General features: G+C 44.1%; 1 protein-coding gene across 2 annotated transcripts in view; it reads right to left on the bottom strand.

Moving 5' to 3' along the window:
- PLCL1 (phospholipase C like 1 (inactive)) overlaps positions 1 to 13,797 on the bottom strand; it is a 199,176-nt gene that overhangs the window by 82,371 nt on the left and 103,008 nt on the right. The window lies entirely within an intron of this gene.

Raw genomic sequence — 13,797 nt, 5'->3', positions numbered from 1 at the left:
TTGACTGTCTTCTCAACCCCACCCCCCATTTTAAGCAGTACTGTAGCCTCAAGAAAGCAAAGAGCAGGAGCCAAACCCTTCAAAATATATCCCCAAAGTTATGAGTTTATTTTATAGAAATATCAACCATGGATTTAGGTTGTGATGTGACTTTTTAACTCCCTTGTACTCCTCTGCCAAAATGTGTGTGATAATTTTGATTGAAATGTCAACATTTATTGCACACAAAAATGTATGCTCTCCCTAGCTGGGAAGACTGCCAAACATTTCATATTATATTACTATCTTGACTCTCTTCCCTTCTGCTTGCCCATCTGACCCTCATTTTTTACTCCTGTCCTACGGCTGCAAAATGAAGCTGGAAAATTAACAATGAGCATCCAAGATGTACAATGAATACTCCCTGTGTACAAAATATTCAAATGATATATGAGAGTTGCAAAAACAGTGTTCTATTATTTGATGAAGTAAATGTATTTAGAATCTTTTACTTTTAAAAAAAATAATAGATTTTCACACATTCAAAATGTTGCACAAATAAATTATTTCATTCTAATCTCTTTGTATAATTGCCATCAGCTACACACACACACACAAGTATCCAGGTTGGAGCCATATTGATCTAGAGGCAAAAGGAAACAGAATTCATGGTAGAGGTGATATCTTTTATTAGACCAACTAGATTTTTGCAAAAAAAAATCTTTAATTGCAAGCTTTCAGCCAGAAACACCCTTCATCAAGCATAGCAGAAAAGATCGTAAAAATTCCCATAGGTAGAAATGAAAGTTCATATTTCATAGGAGAGTTAAAGGTGTGCTAAAATTGCCTGTTTGGAATAGTTTATTTTATGCAGGTTAGGCTCAGAGAAAAGATGGAATAGTCTGCCTTCTGATCTTTGGAGGTGGGAGCCATGATTTTTAAATGGTTTGTATACTGTTTCAATTAATGTCAGAAGAACTCACATTCAAATATTTCCCAAGTTGTTCTCATGGGAAAAGTACAAACTTTTTTTAATTACAAAAAAGCTTGATGAAAATGAACATCGGAATCACATATCTTTCTGGTTTTTTGGGTGATGAAAATAACCCTATGGGGGCTATTGAGGACATTTTAAAGGGAATTATCATTTTCATTAAGTTTCTGTGCTTTCATATTTGAAAGCAACTGCTGCGTTTTAGCTAGTGTCATATAAGCAACATAATAATTGTGCAACACTAGTGTGCTATCTCTACAGAAGACTTTTTTCATGTCTGCTGATCTGTTCAATCAATTCACGTTTAATCCACAGGATTAATTGTGTAAAATGAATATGACGTGGATGTTATTGAAACTGATGTGATTATCTTAATTGGGATTAACAATTAATCACTCTGATCTACAGTATAATACTGTGAAGAGAAAACTATGCAATTTGTAAGTGTAAACTGATCCAAGACTGAGCTTATAAACTGCCCCAAGTGTTCTTCATTAGGTCACCATCATATCAGATTCTTGGAACAGTTTCAAAATTAAAGCTGCCAAATTTGTTTGTAATGTAGATTTACTAGAAAGTTTTCATTCATAATGATCAAAAACATATTTATGCAAGCTTTGCAAACATTTCATGCTTAAAAAATGTGCCCTTAAATTATTTCAACTATATCTTTATTAAATCTAAATTAAAGGACAGACTTTCTTCTAGAAACATATGTCTATCTACCTCCCTTTCTCAAAAGAATTGAATTCACACTACTCAGCTAGTGCTTGAATACATTAAGTGAAGGACACTTAAGTGAACCATCCATTTTCTTATTCTATAATTTGCTTATTTAGAACAAAACAACATTTACTAACAGATCTGCCTGCTTCCAGCCCAAAGATTCTCTGGAAAAAAATAGATTTTTTTTTTCAGCCAGATGAAGAAAAACATTTAAAAGAAACGTTAGACAAAAATAGAAACAACCCATCTCCTGAGAATGACCTGCCAGAATATGGCCTCGCCTCTGGCCCCGTACCACATCTCTAACGAGGCAGTTAAGGATTCTGTTGGTACAGGACAGCTCTCACTCTCTCAGCAATTAGGAAATGGTTTAATGCAAAGCTATATTGTAGCTTCCTAAATTACACCTAGTATCTATCCACCCTACTTCTCACAGACCTTGGCCAATACCAGGGGGCTTAATATCATCTTTCTCTCACTGGATCTCCTATACTGAGCTTAGCTCAAATGAACCCATGAACTAAAGCCAATGTCATTAGAATCTTACTTTAAATTTTTAATTAATCCAATTTTTATATTTTATCCTTACAACAGAAGATATGAAACTAAAATTACTTCTATGCTTCACTCTCTCTACTAGCCATACTTCATATTCTAGGTCACTTTTCACTCCAAAATAGGAATGGTCACAACTGCCTAACAAACTAAAAAGTTGCCAAGATTTTACATGAACCCTAGCAATCTCGCTTTCTTGTGCCAAATGCCAAAGGTATTTATACCGCAGACTATCTGGAAACTCTCCAGTGTGTTCTACACAGGAACAAATCTTCTCTTTTCTTAATCCAAAACACACACACGATTAGAAAGCACAATGTGCCGATACACTTTAAACCAGCAAGAATCAGTGGAACTTCATCCAAGACGCCGGGCAAGGTAAAATAGATTTACAAAGTAATAACTGACATCGGACTTCGAGTCATGCCAAGGTATTTGAACGGATAATGTTTAGTTCATTATTGCAAAGAAAGAAGGAAAAGGAAAGAAAGAAAAAACTGCCTAATCAGAAACCCTCATGAACCCATGATAAACAGTGTTGCCCTCTTGACAACCTTCCTCACATTAGCCTGGAGGATTTAAGCTTCAAGCTGGCCACCGGCTTCATTTTAAACATTGTGCTAGATTACTCCCTGACAGTCATTTCACTCTTCAGTTCCCAGCTCCAGGTAAATTTAAGTGTAACCTGGGCAGTACTCCAAAAGGTACCCCCTCTCCAATTGAAGGGATCAAAGCAGGTGCACAAGCGCTGTGGGAGGTGTAGGTACTCTCCTCCCCCTACAGAGCAGAGCCAGACCACCACTGGGGACTTAACCATATACCTTTTAATGAGGGAACAATACTGGGAACATAACAGGCATAATCAGGGGGTATAGTGGACACCACAATGTCCCAAGGGGGCAGAGCAGGATTCAACAAAGGTTAGACACTTACAATCATTGACAAAAGACAGGGTTAACAAAATATAAAACACAAACAGCAGAGCAAACAATACTGGTTGGGGAAATATAAAAAGGCACAAAATACAAAATGTCAAAGGACAAAGAAATATAGGGCCTGGGTACCTGGAGGGGGAGAAAGGTGAAAAACACAATGGCTCCTTTCAAGAGGAATGGCAATGGCAAGAGGAATTTCTCCATGTTAGCTCACTCACCCCAAGTCACCAAAACTGGGACTTGAACCATGTGGTAGGCAGGAACACTGCCAAACAGCCACCAGTGCTGGCACTGCTCCAAACTGCAAGGGGTCTTAACCTTCCCGGAGCCCCGGCCTCACGTCAAGCTGCCTGGTCTCTGATTGGAGGAGCTGGAAGCAGAGCTGGGAACCCCTCAGGTTGCTGCTCAGATCCTCCTGCTGGCCACAGCCTCTCGTAGGGGATCCTGGAGCCCAGCAGGAAGCCTCTCCTGCCGGCCACATGCTGTGCTGCTGAGGGTCCAACTGCTGCCTGCAGGTCCTGCTCCTTCAGGCTCTTCTGGGGCAACTGCTCCCGTCCTGCTGGCCCAGCTCTTGCTAGCTCTTTGACGCTCCTTCCTCATAGTTCCTCACTGGTCTCCCCCTGAGTCACGTGTGCTGCCCCTTTTATCCCTCTCCAGGTGACCCATGGGGCCAATCAGGGGACATGAGGGGTGAATCTCTGGGCCTGATTGGTGAGGAAAGGGAATCCCAAGTCCTCCAATCATCTTTTGCCCTTTCAAAACCCCTGGGCTAGGTCACTGCCAGCTAGCCCGTCACATCAGTTTCACCCTCATGTGCACAAGGCCCACTGTCCTCTTTAAACACGTGATGGGCTATGAAGTGGAGCAGCTGTACAGAAAGATCTGTCCATCCATCAGAGGCTGCAAAAGGGTGTCTCTATCAGGTCTCCATAAGCTAGCGTGGAGACGGCCAGGAGGAGCAGGTTAAAGGAGCTATTACAGGTTCTCTGACAGCACAACACAGATGAAAGGCACAGAGAGGCCACAGCCTGGAGGGCAAATCCTGAACCCCAATTCGGAGACAAAATTCATCCCCAAAGGCCTGCCCACTCTCTCCATATAAAACCTGATCACTCTGGCTGTATGCAGTGAAATGAATCCTGTTGGAGTACAGAAACTGCTTATCTTTAAAAAAATTTCTGTAGAAGCTCTGTGCCTCTTGGTGTAACAAAGAACTCCTGAAGAGTCATTTCTTTGCACCAGTGTCAGCTATTGTTCTACAGAGAGCTCACTGAGTCAAAGTTGACCTGTTTTCACATGGGTCAATGATAATTCCAGTTTTACCGTTTCAACCATAACAGCAGCATCAGGTTTCTGTACACAGCAGTGCACAGCTTCTTAAAAGAATGTTTCTTAGCCCCAGGCACATATTGCCTTCAGATGTTCTCCCATTATAAACAAAAACCACCCCAAATCCCTCAAGGATTTCAAGCCTCCATTTTTCTTGCTTTAAGCGTATCACAAAGCTGGGAAGAATCAAGTCTCTTTCCTCTGAGTATAAACAGATCTCTGCTACTGGGTTCAGGTTGGCTTGTTATCTCCCTCATGTATGGCAAAGCACAGTAAACCTGACATGCACTTTAGAAGGGATAGGAAACTATACCTTCCTTCACAGTATTGGCTACTGACAGAAGAAAAAAAAAGATCTGAGTGTCCAAAGATCTGATCCAGCAGATCAGTTGTTAGTGTACCATGTACAAACAATCCTGAATATCAACCTATTAGTAATATTAGTTACAGAGGTGCACCAATACCTCAGTCCCATATCAGATCAGCACCGATATAGGGAAAATTGAAAGCATCGGAAATCGGCTTTTTTTGGCTGATGAAGCTGATAATGTGACCAATAAATGCCCCGTGCATGCGCACAGCCACAGCATGCATGGGGCCAGCAGCACAGCCCAGCAGCTTAGAGACCAGCATCTGGCTGGTAAGTCTGTTGTGGGGGAAAAGGGGGGTAGATCAAGGCTCCCACAGTGAGGGAGAGAATGGGGCTGGGCAGGTGCTGCTCAGTCAGGGTGGGGTGGGGCTAAGGACAGAGCCACGAGTGGCTCAACGGGGGGGCACGGAGGGAGGAAGCTCCCACCCCTGCGCACACCCCAGGAGAACATGGGGGGCATGTGCCCCCGGATCTACACACGGGGCAAGGGCAGGCTGCCACTGTGGGCTGAGGCTGGGGGCTGCGCCAGGCTCTTCCTAGCGGGGGCTGGGCCAGGCTGTGCTGTGCTCAGAGTGTGCTGCACTCAGGGTGCATGGCAGCGGCACTGGGAGGGGGCTACAGAGTGGGTACAGTGAATGTTGGGGTGGCTGCAACCCCACCCCCTGTACCCTCCTCCCAGCACCACTGCTGCCTGCCCCGAGCACAGCCCCCCCAAATGAGCCACTCGCAGCTCCATCCTATACCCTGCCCCACCCTGACATGGGTCTCCAAGCTGCCCGGCTGCCTATCAGAATCGGCCGGTATCGACCAATATGGCTCCTTAAAAATTAGCCATCAGTATCAGCCCAAAAATTCTCTAATTGGTGCACCCCTAATTAGTTATTTTTTAATGAACGAATCCCACATCATTTGATGTCTACTCTGCTCTGGCTCATGTGTCTTATGAGGGTTTGTCTCCATGCTACACACTTAGGCTAAGTACAGACAGCCAAAAAGCCCAAGACTGAATCGATTGAATCTTTGCAGGTTAGTCCAAGTTGTGCAGATTGGACCAATAAGCAAGTGAACAGACATTCACTTTTGATTCCAGAAATACATCTAGATGCCTGCAGTGGCCCAGGCCAGAAGCCGGGGGGTGGTAGAGCACACTTCCCTGTTCACTGGAGCAGTCAGCTTAGGTCAAGGCTAACCCACCCACTCTGCAATTGTGGCAGTCTGCAGGGGAGGTGCAAAGTTCTCTGGGATGCTGGGGGTCTGTGAGTTAACTTGAATCTGGAGGGGCTCTGGGACAGAAGTTCAATAAACTCATTTAACCTAAATCAGTTAAATCTGATATAAAATCCATCCCAGTTTATCTTAAAACAGTTCAGACAGTTTGAAAGTGGTTTATGTGCACTGAACTTCTGTTGTGCTACAGATTTGAACCAGTTTCTGATCACTTATACTGGTTATGTGTAATTTTTGTCCCTAACCTTAAAGATTAGGAACCAAATCACCAGCTATAAACTAGCCTACAAACACTGTTGATTTTGAATAATGAAAAATTCCATATATACGTTCAGATTCAACTTTACTTTAGCTTTTTCTAAAAGAAATGTGAACCATATATACATGTATATTTTACATTGTAAGTCCTTCCATGCAAGACATGGAAGGAATATCAGTATATAAAATACAAGTTAGGAATAGTGAGTAGTTGTAATTAGTCTATGTATAGAAGATGTGGGAGAACTAAGAAAAACTATGTATTCACAAGAGGAAAGAGAAATGCTTTCAAAAGTGCCACTGTTTTTCAAAAGTGTCCACAAATTTGCATTCCTCAGTTTTTGGTTTGGGACACATATATGTCCCAATTTTCAGAGGCAAAGAGTGATATCCAGCAGAAGTCAATGGGAGCTGCAGGTGCTAAGAACTGTTGGAAAAAATACAGGCCATAGGCATCTCCCAAGCTGAGTTCCAAAGATTATATCTCAAATCAGTGTGGGGGGGGGTTAATTCTGGTCCATACCATGTGCTACCACTCTGACTGGGTCATGTATAACTGCTTACTTCCAAATGAAATAATGACTTATGGCAGTATGATTCATCCATAACATTTTTTATTTATAAAATGGTATCTTGTCCCTTTTTGATTTGTCTCTATGGTGTTCTCCCTTGTTGACTTTCCTTAGCAAAGTTTGCTGTTTTCCATTCTGTATGGAATCTAGAGTGTAACTTGACCCCACACCCGCCTTGGTTTTCTTTTTATAAAATCCTTATCTATCATTCTTCCAAAGTCCTCAACATTTGTTTTAAAATGTACCTCTCTGTGGAATGTTTTTTCTTATTATTAATTTCATTAAAAGTGGCGACACACAGCTCTATCACTGAAATCACCCAGAGGGACAACACTGCTCCTAGAATTTGCCTTACATCTCAGGCCCCTGTTAGACATACAGGTAAAGGTACAATGGGATCTAATGCATGATCCACACATTTGCACCTCCTGCCATGCCACACACGCATGGCAGGAAGCATGATTGTGGGATTGAGCATTAGATCCCATCAAACCTTATTGCCAGTGAAGGTGGAGCCTGATCCTAGGCTCTCCCTGCACTGGCAAGAAGCAAGCTCCCACAACTGGGATCCCCCTCAGGTTAGGGGCTCCAAGCCATGGGGGATGTCTCATGCACCCCCAGCACTGGGGGACAACAGCAGCCACAGTCTCCAAGACTCAGGGGTTGATTCATAGATTGTAGAGTCGGAAGGGACCACAATGGAGCATCGTGTCCAACCCCCTGCCCCTGGCAGGAAAGAGGACTGAGGTCAGATGACCCCAGCCAGGTGACTATCAAGCCTCGTATTGAAGACCTCCAAGTTAGGTGATAATACTACCTTTCTTGGAAGCCCATTCCAGATTCTGGCCACCCTTACTGTAAAAAATGTCTTCCTAATGTCTAACCTAAATCTACTCTCCACTAGTTTGCACCCATATTCCTAGTTACTCCCTGGGGCACTCTGGTAAATAGCGCTTCATGAATTCCCTGCTGTCCTCCCTTGATAAACTTATAGGTGGCTACAAGGTCTCCCCTCAGACATCTCTTATGAAGGCTGAAGAGATCCAGCTCTCTCAACCTCCCCTTGTAAGGTCTTTCACGGAGGCCACTAATCATGTGAGTGGCCCTCCTCTGAACCCTCTCCAGATTCCGCATGTCCCTCTTGAAGTGCGGTGCCCAAAACTGGACACAGTACTCCAACTGCGACCTGACCAGTGTCACATAGAGGGGGAGCATCACCTCCCTTGATCTGTTGGTCATGCATCTGCTAATACACAAGGTGCAATTGGCCTTGTTGACGGCCTCATTACACTACTGGCTCATGTTCATCTTCAAGTCATCTATGACTCCAAGATCTCTCTCAGCCACTGAGCTGCTGAGGAGGTCATCTCCCAACCTATAGGTGTGCTGGTACATGAAACCCAAAGGCCTGGAGGATTGCGGCAGCTTTGACTCCCCCAGACCCAGGGGTTTCACACACCCCTGAGGCCAGGAGATTACGCCTGTCATGATCACCCAGCTCTGGGTTTTTCACACCGGGCACTGTGCACCTCTGCAGCTGAGAACCCCATCAACTGACAGGGCAACTAGCTACAGGGGAGACCCTGCTATGCATAAAAAGGAAAGCTCAATAGCAACCAGCTATAAAATTAGTACACATGTTTGAGGTCTAATGTCATAGCTGGTTGGAGCTTTTTATGGTGTAATAGCTACTCTGCTGGTCTTAAGGTAACTGCTCAATTAAACAATTAATTGCACAATACCTGTAACACGTAGAGGGGGCCTCAGTAAGAGCAGTAGCTACTAGCAAGAAGGGCTCAATCATTATGAATTCATAATACCAGCCCAGAAGTGACAACCCTCCCAGGTACTCCATCCCTTAAGTAAAGGAGTAGAGGCTGAGCTACATCCCTAACTTGAAGTTCAGTGCAGGGCTGAAAAAAGAGCCGTTTTTAAGAGGTGGGAAGTTCTGTTAAGTAATTGAATCCATCCCCATGTCATGGCAGGGTTTCAAAAGAAATACATTTCATTGATTCAGCTTTGTAGCACCCCTGTGAACACTGTCAATGTTTTATGTAGAAAAACTGAGGGACATGAATTAGATGATTTGTTTATCAGAGCTGGGATTTAGAATGCTTCCCAGGCCTGTATACTACCAAGTAAACAATAATATCCTAAGGCCTTAAGTGCAAGCACTTCAACATATATTTAACTTTAAGCATATGAATCAAGGTCAAAGGTCCACCTGAGCCTAAAACCCATTGGACTACTGTTGTTAATGTTCATCAGTTTCTGTAGCCAGGAGCCAAGGAGTGTTCTGGCCACAAAAGACACCTACTACAAGGAGTGATGAGGCTAGTGTCACATTCATCCTCCTTTGATTTCTCAGCCCAAGAAACCAAGTAACCATTTACAGCTGGGTCAACTGGAACCAGCTTTTGGCATGAGTCAAGAGCAGGGCTCAAACTTACACTTCCAGAGTCAGAGCAAAATGCCTTTCCTGCTCTGTCATCACGCCAAAAAAGTCACATGAATAGTCTCACTGAATTCAGCTGAAGTTAAGCTCGCCTGTATTCACAGGATTAAAGCCTTACTAATTATCTCTATAGGAAAATGTTTCATATTTCAGAGATCAGCAAGCTCCCAAAATTGTCAAGATTATCTTACTGAATGAGTGGGTCTTCCTTCTAAGAAGTACAGAATATGTAAACACTGTCATCAACAGCTATGGGAAACTCGACCCCACCAACCTAATCTCTGACCAAGCTATATTTTTGCTGTTTAAATCAAAGAGCTAATCGAAACAATTGCATGAGGCTCAAAACAAACAAAACCAAGTTTCCCCCAGCCTCACCCACCAAACTGATAGAACACAAATTATCCAGTTTCAAGTCAAGAACTTAGAGCAGTAACAATAACCACACAGTAAACCTACACGAGACTCTCAAAATTCATATGCTGTTAGAGAGCATAAAATTTATCTAAAATATCAACAATAATAGAACTTCCCTTAAAGGGAAGATTCCCTTAAAGAGCTTTCTTTAAAGGGAGGATTCCCTTAGAGAAATACAAAAGAGCAAAATCACCACACTACACAGGACACAGCTAAAGCCCTATGAAAGCTGTAGGACCTCTGTGAAGAGATCAGAAAGTTATTGCTAAATGCAGAAAGCTCAACTTAGTAAGTGCAGTTAAGACAGCGGTCAGCAAATGCACTGATTTCTCTCAGGTCATGCACATCATAATGGGATATCATGGGAAAACTCCAGTTGTTCCAAGAAAAGAGAAGCTCAAATGACATGATGAATAGACAAATCTGTCCTAAACCAGGAAACCTGACCCTGGTCCCACTCCAAGGCAGTTGCACCAGGGGAGATGGGGAGTTTCTTCTCAGAACAGCTGCTCGTTTGTACACAGTTGCCTCAAGACAGTCAACTCCCAGTTTTTGCCTTGAAGTCCTCTATCCTGAGGCAACTCTTATCCACTAGACCAGTGGCTTTTAACTAGAGAGCTACAGAAGTCCCAAACATGGGGTACAAAGGCAGATATGGGCAGTGGACCAGCCACCCACAAACACCCCCATAACACTAGGCAGTGTCACATTTAGACCACATTCCCTGGTTGAGAATAACTGTTATGCTGCCTCAATTTACTTCAGTGGTTCTCAACCCTGCATGCTCCTGTCTATGTTAGGGTTATCTGATAAACCTAAAGCAGGAAGAAGCAGAGGCATAGCTAATGTGTTTCATGCCCTGGACAAAACTCCCCTGTGCTCCTGGAGGAGGCAGGGGGGGAGGAAGGTGGTCTTGTATGCCCTGGGGGTCTCTGCACCTGGCTCCTCCAGCTAGAAGGCACAAAGTAGTGCTTCAGTTTGTGGGAGCCGAGGGCAGTCTAAGGCTATGGCCAGTAGCCCGGACCGTCAGGTGGGGTTTTTCCACGACGGAGTAGAATTAGGCAAGGAAGCGTATTGGTTGTATAACAAAAGCTTTACTTACACTGCCGACGGTCACAGTGCAGGAAGGAAACTTGCTTGAGTTACAGTTGCACACAAACAAACAGAAGTCAGATCACTTGTCGAACCGAACCCAGATGAGTCATCGATGTACGACTCCGCAAGCTCAACGCGGGGGGTACGTCAATCTTTCCACTATGACGGGAGTGGCTAGAAGCTGATCAGGCCCCTATGTCCTCCTCCAAGACACACGCGGAGTTTGCTAGGCTCCACAGTGCACTTAGACTTCCCCACGAGATAGTTGTGGAGTCCTCCAACTTGGGCGGAAACTGCTCTAACCCTTTATACAGCTAGCGAGCCAATTGCTAGCCGCCACGTAGGAATAATTTAGAATTGACCAATAGTGGGACACTAATTTGCATATGTGTGGCAGGAACTCTTTTGCACCGGGGTTTTCTCTCTGCAGCTGAGAAATCCACCGTGCAAAGAAAGCTCCATGTGGCGGGAAAATTCCAATGTGCCGAGGCACTAAAAATCATTGGGTTATGACACAATTGAGCCTGGCTCCTCTGGCCAGGCAGTGCGAGGGGTTGCAACTAGAGCAAGCCCTCTTGCCACAGCCCTTCCTTGTCCAACCCCACAAGCTCATCCTGGAAACAGAGGGGTACTGGACAGTCCCATGTGCCTGGTGTCCCTCTGTTTTCATGAGAAGCATGTGAGGCAGACTGAGAAGGGCTATGTGAAGAACAAGTGCTTCATCTGCAGCTACTTCCCAATCTGGCTTTTCAGAAGGCATGCTGGGCAGTCCCACTTGGCCACAGTGGCACTTGTGCCACAGTATGACTTGAAGGGTCTTATGGCACCCCAGTTGAGAACCACTGCTCTAAAGCACGCCTGCAAGAGGACCACAAGGGAGGTTGTCTGTGTGACAGCAGGGAAGTTGTGGAGGGGAGGCTAGTCATGGGATCAAAAAGACTGAAAAAAACAACAGTACTAAAACCAAGCTATCCCTTAAAATAATAAATAATTAATGTCAAAACAGGCCACAATTAGTTGCTCGTATATAACTTTTGAAATTTAAAATTGGAACCTGTAGTTTTATACCCTGAACCCAAACCATAGTTTTCAGAGAACCTCCCAGGGTGGATTATTTCTTACACCTTTTCAGTTTTCACTATAGTCTCAGTTACTAAAATGAATCAGTGGGCCAAACTTCCTGTAATCTTTTTTACCAAAGTTGTCAAATATTGTTGCAGGGTTTTATAAGAGTTAACTACTATGCTAACTGAGTGGGATTGTAGTAGGGGTGTGTGAAGCGGGCCTTATTCAATTCGGATTCAGATTTGGCTCGAATCAGGCACAGTGATTCAATTAGTTGATTCAGATCACTGTCCCTGATTTGATTCAGCTGAATCCAAATCTGAAGATTCGATGCTGATTTAGAGAATCACGATTCAGACATAGACACAGCTTTAAATGTTTTTTTCTACATACCTCAAGGTAGCAGCGCGGCTTGTGAATGCTGTGATGCTGGGGCGGATAGAGCGTCCCATGGGAGTGTGGGACGGGCCTCCACATATTCAACAGCAAACCCAGAAGTTGACCAGGGAGCACGCAGGGCCCCCACCCATGCCCTCCCATCTCGGCAATCGGCTGCAAGGGAACCCCGGGTGCCCCCGCCCGCCCCCCCCCCAGGCCCAGGAGGCACCAGTCATTGAGCCAGGGCGACACGGAGGGGAGGTCCTGCATGCTCCCCGGGTGGACCCAGAAGTGGACCTGTTCCACTGCACCTGGAAGTGCTTCTGGTCTACTTCTGGGCCTGCTGCTGAGCACACTGGGGAGCCCCCCACACTCCTGTGGGATGCTCCATGTGCCCCAACATCACAGCATTCACTAGCCGCCTGCTACCTTGAGGTATGTAGAAAAAACATTAAATGCCATGTCTATGTCCGAATTGCTGAATCTCTCCGAATCAATTCAAAGGGTTCCAATTTAATTTGGAGAAATTAATGGGTCCTCTGCTTTGATTCAGATTAGGAGATTCGGCTCAATCAAGCCGAATCTCCGCCGAATTGAATCAGGGATCGAAGTTTCGTACAGCCCTAAATTGTAGCACAGAAGTTAAGGTACTTCACTATAAATTTAACCCTTGCTCTGTACCTATGCCAAAGGTCACCCTATCTGACCCAGCTGTGAAGTGCCTGGATAAAGGGTTACTTCCAAATACAGGGGATAGAATTCAATGGCTTGAGGGGCCTCTTTTAGACCTATGTTCCTACCTACTTTAATCATCTGTAAGGTATGCTCTGAAGGACTGTCCAGAGAATTCATCAGCTTATGAAAAGAGAACTTAATGTGAAACACCAAATACAGCCCTCATTACTGTACTGTACTGTAGCATACAGAGGCAAGACTCCTGCTTATTTCAAAGACTTTCCTGAGAACAGACTGAATAAAAATGGTGAGATTTGATCCAAAATTCAACATATTAGTTCTTGAAAGTTCAAAAACACTCTTGTTCAGAATAGTTTACCAGATAACTTCATGTCTTGTTAACCTTGATGCCTTGATAAGCAAGTGAAGAGCATCAGGAAGGCAGATAACTATGAAATGCCTTTGGAAATCTGTCTCTAACTTATTTAGGTGACCAACGATGCAGGTGGGCATTAGTGAAGTTTTAGAAGTACCTGGGTGCCTGCTTCCCATAAATTAGCTAACATAATTGTTCATACAGTTCCACACAGATTCCCTGCCAAATTTTCTATTCATGAGAAAACAATTACAAGGAGATCTTAGACATATAGAAGAGAAAAGGAGTACAAGGAATATTATCTAGAATTGTAATAAGATCAGCATTTACAGTGCCCTTCTCAGGAGACCCAGAGAACAGATAAGAGAAGAGAAGGAGAGAGACAGACAGG

The sequence above is a fragment of the Alligator sinensis genome, unplaced genomic scaffold (genome assembly GCF_000455745.1).
Source record: "Alligator sinensis unplaced genomic scaffold, ASM45574v1 scaffold258_1, whole genome shotgun sequence".
NCBI classification, from domain to species: domain Eukaryota; kingdom Metazoa; phylum Chordata; order Crocodylia; family Alligatoridae; genus Alligator; species Alligator sinensis.
This window is presented reverse-complemented; position numbering and strand designations above follow the sequence as displayed.